The sequence below is a fragment of the Echinops telfairi genome, unplaced genomic scaffold (genome assembly GCF_000313985.2).
Source record: "Echinops telfairi isolate 266 unplaced genomic scaffold, ASM31398v2 ScPeMD7_6;HRSCAF=24_1, whole genome shotgun sequence".
Lineage (NCBI taxonomy): Eukaryota > Metazoa > Chordata > Mammalia > Afrosoricida > Tenrecidae > Echinops > Echinops telfairi.
The window spans coordinates 11,287,128-11,297,399 of record NW_022103903.1 but is presented as its reverse complement, the minus strand read 5'-3'; positions in this window follow the sequence as shown (position 1 = coordinate 11,297,399).

Sequence of the window (10,272 nt, the reverse complement as noted above, 5' to 3'; positions counted from 1 at the left end):
TCCCCCAGGGAGGAGGTCACATATAGTTCCTTGTAATTGGTTCCCTCATTCCAACCCACTCTCCCTCTACCCTCCCAGTATCACCACTCACACTACTGGCCCTGAAGGGATCATCCGCCCTGGATTCCCTGTTTCCAGTTCCTATCTGTACCAGTGTACATCCTCTGATCTAGCCAGACTTGCAAGGTAGAATTTGGATCATGATAGTGGAGGTGAGGAGGAAGCATTTAGGAACTAGAGGAAAGTTGTATTTTTCATTGTTCCTACATCACACCCTGGCTGGCTCATCTCCTCCCCGAGACCCCTCTGCAAGGGGATCTCCAGTGGCGTACAAATGGGCGTTGGGTCTCCACTTCCCACTCCCCCCATCATTCACTACGGTAAGATTTTTTGTTCTGATTATGCCTTATACCTGATCCCTTTGACACTTCGTGATTGCATAGGCTGGTGTGCTTCTTCCATGTGGGCTTTGTTGCATCTTTATCTTAATGACAATTTACTTTCTAAATAAGAGTAGCAGCCTTTTGGCCTTTGAAATCCAGTCAGTTCACAAAGATATAATAATTAACTAAATGGCTCTTGAAAGTGAAGACAGACCAGTCAAAATAAATGAAGCAGTGAAAATAGTTAAATTAAAATTCTAGCTTAGTTTCAGAAACTTTAAAATTAAAGGTCAATTCTGTTTGCTTCATTCTTCTATAGTGATAGCACAAACCTCAATGTTTTATAATAAATTTCTAAATGTATATTTTTTCAATGAAGGAAGAAATGTAAAAAGAATAATAAAACTAGAATCTTTGGGGTATATTGTCAATAATGGCTTCCCTATGAGTCATTTAATAAACTAAAAACAAGCACACAGCATAAATTTGATTTTATAACTTTAAACTAAAATTAAAGTAATGTTGTTAGGTGCTGTAGAGTCCCTACTCACAGTGGACGGTGTACAACTGATTGAACCACTGCCCTGCCCTGCGCCATCCACAAAATTGTTCTTATGTTTGCGCCCATGGAAGCAACCATTATGTCAATCCATCTCATCCCAGGTCTTCCTCTTTTGCGCTGCCCTGCTATTTTACAAAGCATGATGTCATTCTCCAGGGACTGGTCTCTCCTGACAACATACCCAAAGTACATGAGATGAAGTCTTGCCATCCTTGCCCCTAAGGAGCATTTTGGTTATGCACCTTCTAAGATAGATTTGTTTGCTCATTTGGCAGTGCGTGGTATTGTTTACATTCTTTGCCAGTACCATAATTCAAAACACATAGATTCTTCTTCAAACTTCCTTATTCAATGTCCAAATTTCACATGCATATGAGGCAATTGAAAATACTGTGGCTTAGGTCAGGCACATCTTAGTCCTTAAAGTAACATCCTTGCTTTTCAACAATTTAAATAGGTCTTAAGCAGGAGATTTGCCCAATGTAATGCGTATTTGAGCTCTTAGCTTCTACTTTGATTTGAATTGATCATTGACCCAAGCTAGATGAAATCCTTGACAGCTTCAGTCTTTTCCTCATTTATCATGTTATTACCTATTAGTCCAGTTGTGAGGATTCTGGTTTTCTTTACATTGAGTTATAACCCATAGAGAAAGCTACAATCCTTGATCTTTATCAGCAAGTGTTCCATATCCTCCTCGCTTTCTGCAAAACCAGATTGCATCACCTCACATTGGATATTGTTAACAAGCCTGCCTCCAATCTTGATTCTTCTACATGTAGTCCAGCCTCCTTGATAATTTGCTCGGAATACAGATGGACTAATTATGGTGAGAGCATACAATCCTGACATATACTTTTCCTGATTTTTAACCTCGCATGCAGTTTTCCTTTGTTCTGTTCAGCCAACTCTTAATACATGTACAAGTTTCACGGGGACACTTCCACATGAGCACAATTAAGTGTTCTGGAATTCCCATTCTTTTCAAGGCTATCCATAACTAAAGCAGGAGGTGGGAAGAATTCAAGCAGGTGGACGCATAGTTGATTTGTTCTAAGACAGAAACTTGGCAGGCCACTAACAGCTGGTTGACACAGGCCATAGGAGCCATATACAAGATCCAAGTGAACATAAGGAGAAGGGAGCCAAGACATAGGCTATTGCTCCTCAGAGGTCTCATAAATAGGTCACACTCCAAGGAGACATCATCTGGCTGTGACTTGATTAAGAGTTGAATTCCATCCATACCTTCCCATAGGTGCAGACAAGGTGCCAAGTTGACACAAAACCTTACCATCATATTTGGCTTTCTACTTAAATAAATAGCATACACAAAAACGCAGACACATTTTTTTTGTCAGTCTGGTTTCACTCAGAAGTGGAAACACATTTCCTGATTTTATACCATTCAGTCTGCCCTGTTCTCCACACACAACTGCCTCTTGGCCCATGTATAAGTTCTGAGTGAGCACAATGTGCGGTTCTGGGATTCTCATCGTTTAGACTATGTCTCATGTACTTTGGATCTGTTGTCAGGAGAGATTAGTCTCTTAAGAAGCACATCATGCTTAGTACAGTAGATGGGGGGAGCAAAAAAGAGGAAGTCCCTGGACAAGAAGGATTAAACATAAGAAAAAACTGTGAGGATGGTGCAGAACTGAGTAATAGTTTGCTCTGCTCTTCATAGGGTCATTATAAGTTGAAACTGACTAACTGGCTGAGTAGATGGCATCTAACAACAACAACAATAGCAACAACAACATCTCTTCCCAATTTAGTGGGTATTGATCCTTTATTGAAGATTAGCTTCTTGATCTGTGTAAAAGTTCCTCATGGACACAATGAAGTGTTCTGGAATTCCCATCCCTTTAAAGGCTATCCATAGGTCTTCTTCTTCTTCTTCTTCTTTTTTTTAAATGATTAACACAGTTGAAAGTCTTTACATAGTCAATACAAGACAAGTAAATCCCTGGCTGGTTTCTCTTCATTGAGTCAAGATCTATCTGACATCAGCAGTGATATTACCTTGTTCCATATCTTCTGAATCTGGCCTGAACCTCTGGCAGCTTCCTGTGAATGTACTTCTGCAACCATTGTTGGATGATCTACAGCAAAAATTTACTTGTATGTGACATTAATGATATTTCTATAATTTGAGCATTCTGTTGGGTTACCTTTCTTTTTAATGGGTACAATTATGGATCATTTCCAATCAGTTGGCTAGATACCAAGCATATATTTCCTTGTTGGTTACCAAAAGAAATATTCTTGTTGGTTACCATTAATGGAAATGAGATGGAGTAAAATCACTAACTACATAGTGATTTTTGTTATTTATGATAAAGGGAAAGGCAATGCCCAATATGGGGAAAGTCAGCACAATATGACCATGGCAAAGAAGATACTAAAAGGTATTCATGAATAAAGACCAACTATGATTAGTGCAATAACTCAAATCCTGCAACAATAGTAATTAAATAAAACAACAATGATTTGTGAGTACATACATACATACATACATATGTATGCTAAGTCGGTGAGGGATGACATGTAGGAATACACCTGAATTTATATCTAGGTAGAATTGTGAATATTTCTAGAAACAAATTGCAAATGCAAAATGTACATTTTGCATATATGTGAGGGGTACATTTATAGACATTTCCTAGACATTGATCATGTTCTTACTTAGATATTGAGGCACTTGCTGATTGCAGCCTTTAGTATGGACTACAATTCAATGTAAGGAAGACCAAAATCCTCACAGCTGGACTGATAGGTGACACCATGATGAATGGAGAACAGGTTGAAGTTGTCGAGGGTTTTGTCTTGCTTGGATCCACAATCAGTGCTCATGGAAGCGCAGTCTCAAAATTAGAAGACAAGTGTTGCATTGAAAACGGTTAAGTTGAAAGACAAGTATGTTACTTTGCGGACTAAGGTGCGCCTCAATCAAGCCATGGTATTTTCCGTGGTCTCATATGCATGTGAAGGTTCGACACAGAATATGGCTGACTGAAGAAGTATTGATGCATTTGAATTATCGTGCTCAGGAAGAATATTGAAAATACCATGGACTGCTAAAAAGACAAACAAATCTGTCTTGGAAGAAGTACTCCAGGAAGCAGTGCTCCAAGACAGAGTACTCATTAGAGGTAAGGATGGCGAGACTTTGTTTCAAATACTTTGGACATGTTGTCAGGAGACACGTGTTGTTCTAGGGAAGGACAATATGCTTGGTAAAGTGGAAGGACAGCAAAAAAGGCCCTCAATGAGATGGCTTGACTGTGGTTTCAAAAATAGGCTCAGCATGGAAACAATTGTTAGGATGGTGCAGGAGGAGGCAAAGTTTTGTTCTATTGCGCACAGCCTCACTCTGGGTTAGGCTAGCTCAATGGCACCTAACAACAACCACCACAACAACTTGGATATTGGGAATGAACACTTTAACTTGAAGGCTAAAGAACCTAATCATAAGGACATCTAGATCAATTAGCAAAACTCATAATTTTAGAAACGTATTGTTTTATATCTTAGTCTGGTGAGTAGGATCGGGATCTTAAGCACTTGGGAGGGGCCATCTAAGAACCATCGATTGACCGTTTCCCACCTGGAGCAAGGGAGAATGAAGGAAATGAAAGACTCAAGGAAGCAATTAATCTCAAGACCTAAGGACCCACATGAACCACATCCTCCTCTAAACTTGAGATCAGGAAAACTAGATGGTGCGTAGCTTCCTTTAGCAATCACTGACCACGACCACAATAGCAAGTCTGCTAAATGGGTAAAAAATATGTAGAATAAAATTCAAATTAAAAGACTAAAAGACCAGGCTTACAATTCTGAAAGAAATTGAACCCTCAAGATTATTACCTCAAGACAACCTTTAAACTTGAAACTGAAGACACTCTCAGAGACCAATGGAAATGTGGCCCCATAATCCAAACAGTAACACCTGGGAAGGCTAGTCTAGAACAATCAATGGCATAAGACCAAAAGGGTAACATTTAGCCAAAACTAAGATGCGAAGGCAGGAAAGGACAGGAGAATCAGATGAATGGAAATAGGCAATCCAGGGAGGAGGGCTGACACATTGTGGAAATTGTAGGCAATGTCTTGGAAAATTTTGTGTATAGATTATTAATTGGAAAACTAATAAATATTGTTATATATACAATTCTGCAATAAGGATGACCTACTAGTAGATTCACGGATAAACATACAGAATAAACAGGTATGGAGGGAGAGTGGAAGTATAACTAGGAAAATATTTGATAGATGATATTTGTTCATGGCTACTATGAGCAAATATTTTCATAAATGGGAGTGGAGCACACAGGAGGACAAATTTATGAAAAGTTCATAGAAATTACAAAACACCTTGAAGAAATGAGTCATTGGGCCAGGGGCATACAGACCTTAGTGTCAGGGAACACCAAGATTTGGTGAGTAATGACTGAGGTCCCTACTGCTCATAAGCAGACATGAGGTACAATTATTGCATTCTCCCAGTCTAGAGGAAAGAAGGGTGACTAAAATCAAAGACTTAGGGAGACAATTACTGTATATACTCGAGTATAAGCCAACCGAATATCAGTCGAGGCACCAAACAGCAGAGAAAATGTGCTGAGTGGGTGAAGGGAGACGTAGGACAGTGTAAGACATGACAAAATAACAATAATTTATAAATTATCCAGGGTTCATGAGGGAGGAGGGGCAGAGAGGAATGGGAAAATGAGGAGCTGATACCAAGGGCTCAAGTAAAAAAAAAATGTTTTCAGAACGATGAAGGCAACAAGTGTACACATGTGCTTGACACAATGGATGTATGTATGGATTATGATATGAGCTGTACCAGCCCCCAATAAAATGATTCAAAAAAGAAAAGGAAACGCTTGATGGCAACAGTGTTGATGACAACAACAAAAAGAAAATGTGCTGAAAAACTCAGCTTATACATGAGTGCTTATGGTAGTCCAATGTACTCATAGATAGGTCATCCATCCAGAGACCAGCGCTGCTAGGCAGCATTCAGCTGCCACTACTAACTGCTGTGAAAGGAATCCCATCTGAAAGCAGTGAAGAAAGTAGGAGACAAAAGTGGAACAAAACACAGTCATCAAAGATACCAGATTTGTTTGTCAGATAGAGACACCTTTCATCACCCTTCTAACTTGAACTCACCCTTTCTAGAACTGAACTCAACTCTGTGGCTCTATTTTCAGCCAAACAATAAACAGGAAGAGGAAAAATAATCCTAGAATAATCTAAGAATAGTCAACCATTTGCGATCCAAAGGGCAGCATTTAGCCAAAGACTAAGTTCAGAAGGATTAGGAAAGGAGGAGGAACGGACCTGGGACACAGAGTGAACTAATGGGCTATGGGATGGGACACTGAGGGGACTGGAATGAACAAGATGGAACAAAATGTGTATGAAATTTTTCATTGAAAACTGAGAATCTGCTTGTATACCTCTCCCCTGTGCACACAAATAGTAGACGAAAATTAATTTGCTATGTAAAATTTCCATTACAGCACAATAAAATGTTTAAAAGAAAACACTTTGAAGTCCTGAACCATCCTCACACCCTTGTGAAGTTTGAGGCCATTGTTGCAGCCACTGTGTCCATCCATCTCATTTCTTCCTCTCTTTCACTGCCCTTCTACTTTACCAATCAGGACGTCCTTTTTTCGGGGACTAGTCTCTCCTGAAAACATGTCCAAACTACCGCATGTGAGATGAAGTCTCACCGTATTTGCTTCTTTTGATGGTTCACGGTACTATTAGCACAGTTCAAAACAAACACCTATATTTGCATAAAATGTATGCATAGTCCATGTTCTATTTTTTTTTAACCTTTCCAAACAATCAATTCACATGCCACATCTTATAGAAACATTTTCTTCCCAGTAATTAAAGATACTTTTAACATAAAAATATCAAAAGCACATGTAGATGGAAAAAAGGAATCAAGTTCTCATAATTATCACTGTGATTGGCTTAAACGATAAAATGAGCACCTCAGCAAGGTGAGTAGATTTATGTACTTGATTGAACAGAGAAGCGCAGCGACTGCTCAGAAAGCCCAAACAAACATATTTCAGGTGTTTAGATGCCATGATTTCCTGGAAAAATAAGCTTCAAATTATGTATTTCTTTATGCTCTGAAGTTCACTCTAGTTTTACTTTGTTACATGTTTCATAACTTTCTGTCTGATAGTGGGCATCTTGTGGAAGTTTTACCTTTGGTTACTAAAACCACAGATTTCACTTCCATATAGTGAGTAGGGTATCAATGGAAGGATATGAAAAACAGAAAATTTCAGTTTATTCCAATCAATTAATTCATTTATTTTAAACATTCACTAAATCCTTATTATAGCCTTTAATTGAGGCAATGACTAGATGACGAGCATTTTGTAAATTAAAATTTCAAAATTAGGGTTCAAGTAGACATATAGATTCAGGCAACTAGTATAGGAAGAAAGAAACATTAATACTTCCATTAAAATGCCATGTATTCCATAGTGTTCATTTGCAGACGATTCATCTTTATTGGCTTAATTTTCCATATTTAAAAGTTATAATAGAAGATGGTTAACTTAATTTTAGCTCACAACATACACAACTATACTGTTTTAAAAAATTCCTCTAATGTATAAAACTTGTAAAAGTTGAAACAGACTCTTTAGAGTATGTGATCGATGGGGATTAGCAAATGTTGAAAAATGCTACTAAGCCTAATTTCTCAGAGAAAGTAATGTTGTTGCCCAAGCATTTAATTCACAGTCTGTTAACTCAATTGCTAATATAAAGGATATAATGAAATACATCACAATTTTATTATTTTAGGCTATTTTTCAAAAATGGAAAATTAATGAAACAGTAATGAGGTTGTTTCCAGAGTATCCTGTGGTTTTAGACATCAACTGATGTACGTTTTATAGAATATCCAATCCTAATTAGAATGTTCAGCTTGTAAAATTCTATATTGGGGTTGTTTGCTTCAAGCAGTTATGGCTACTGTATTTAATGTGAGATCCTCAGTGAAATCCCTGATGTTGGGAGGCTCAGTGGTGGAATTATTTTGGGAAAAAGTTGCCTCCTCTCCTTCTAGATTTTCATTGACAGAAGAGAAAAATGAAGCTCATTTAAAAAATAAACAGATTTACTGGGACAAAATCCAAATATCACACAACTCAATAGCTCAATCATATCAAGAAGAGTTGTACAATTATTACCACAATCAAGTTTAGAAAATTTTGTTCTCTCTTAAACTCCTTGTTTTAGAGAGGGTAACGTGTATATACCTCAAAACCCCATTCTTACTGCCACCCTAGTTGAGGCAGTTAGTTTATTGTGCCAACCTGGCTGATAAACACATGTGGGGTTAATTGAAGGGTGGAAAGATAAATGGCTCAGTGAGCCTCGCCTTTCTAGTTCTTGGGTTTCTTGCTTTTTGATGGTCGGACCAGGGTGGAGCTGCCTTAGCCAGTTTCCTGCTTCAGCTGGCAAAGCTCACTTCCTGCAAGGAGAAACCTCTTGGGCCTACCCTGATGCAGCCCTGCTACTGGAGCAGCCATGTAGAGACCCCTGCCAGCACTGACATGCTCACACATTCACTGACTCAGCTTTCCTCTTGCAGTTGGCATCATTGCGTGTGTTTTGTGAGATGGAGGAGGACTTTGTTGATTGGTGTTGGACATATGGGTTAATGGTGGACTTGTGGGTCTGGGCAGCACTGGGTTGGGATGTTTTTTGATGTGCACTTATGCTTTATATAAAACTCTCTCTTATACATGAGTTTCTGTGGATTTGTTTCTCTAAAGTACCCAGACTAACACACTAGGCATTGCTGACTCATAGCAATCCTCTGTAGTTTTCTGAGATGTAGCTTTCTCCTATGGAACTGCTGGTGGTTTTGAACTGCTGACGATTAAGCTTGCAGCCCAACTCATAACCACTATAGGAACCTTGTTTTATTCCTCTAAACAGTTTCAGTCTTGAAAACCCACAGGGGGTCGCTATGAGCCAGCACCGACTTGACGGTAGTGCGTTGGCTTTGGGACATGTGTATGGAGGAGGTAAATCTACGCACTAGTGTCTGATCAGCCAATAAGCAAGTTTTATGAATTGAGTTGTGTGCCTCCACATATGTACCTTGGCTAGGCAAGGATTCTGGGTGTTACATCACAGCTGTCTATTTTGCCATCTGATGTAATTGCCATCTAATTTGCAATCTGATGCCATCTGTGTTGTAAGTCTCTATGAGTATGATGCAAGATTAAAGGCAGTTATGCTAATGATGCAGGCTACAATCTACAGCAGTGTTTCTCAACCTTCCTAATGCTGCGGCCCTATAATACCTCATGTTGTGGTGACTCCCCAAACATAATATTATTTTCATTGCTACTTCATGACTGTAATTTTGCTACGGTTATGAATCGGGTGACCCCTGTGAAAGGGTTTTCGACTCTCAAGATGGCAAGGTAAACACATTTTCCTATGCTTCCCTAATAATATGTAGTGAACAATTGCACATTATTCTGTTCACATCAAAGATTCTGCTTTTAGGTATAGCTGACAACTCTATAGCAATCAACCCCACAGCACCTTCCTAGAGAATCACAGCCTCTTTAAAAAATTCCATTCCCTGTCAAAACTCGAAAATTCTTTACCAAGGTAAGCACAGACTTATGTGTGCGGAGTTATTAATCTGTAGTGAACAGTTTCACAGTGGTTTCATCCCTGCATACAGTAAAGCAGCACGTTCGCCTGAGCTAACTCCTCATTAAGCCATGAACCCCAGCAACACACCACCCCTGTCCATGCCCCTTAAGTTTTCAGCTCCTTGTCTATACTCTTCACAAAGCATCCTGCTGCTGCTCTCTTGATTCCTTTTTGTGGGTTTTGAAGTCCTGACTTTTTAATCCAATTCTGTACTTCTGAAATGATGCTTTGAGCAAGGTACTTAACATCCTTCCCAGGACAGCTGGGTCAAAAGGAAAAGAATTAACACTTTGTAAAATGGTTTGATCTCACGCTGGATTCCTCAGAATAGCGCCCTGAGATGAAGATCCATATGCACGTAATTATTGTGTAAATTATCCCAGAGAAACCAACAAGGAAGTTGGAAGATGAAGCAGACAAAAGCTTGGCCGGCCCCAAGCCCAGCTACGTTGACTCCCTTCCCAGAAGAATGTAACACAGGGCCCAGCACTGAAGATATAGCCAGGGGAGAGTGTCTGGTCTGACCAGACCACACGGGAGGAGAGAGAGGAGAGAGAGAGAGAGAAAGAGAGAGAGAGAGAGAGAGAGAGAGAG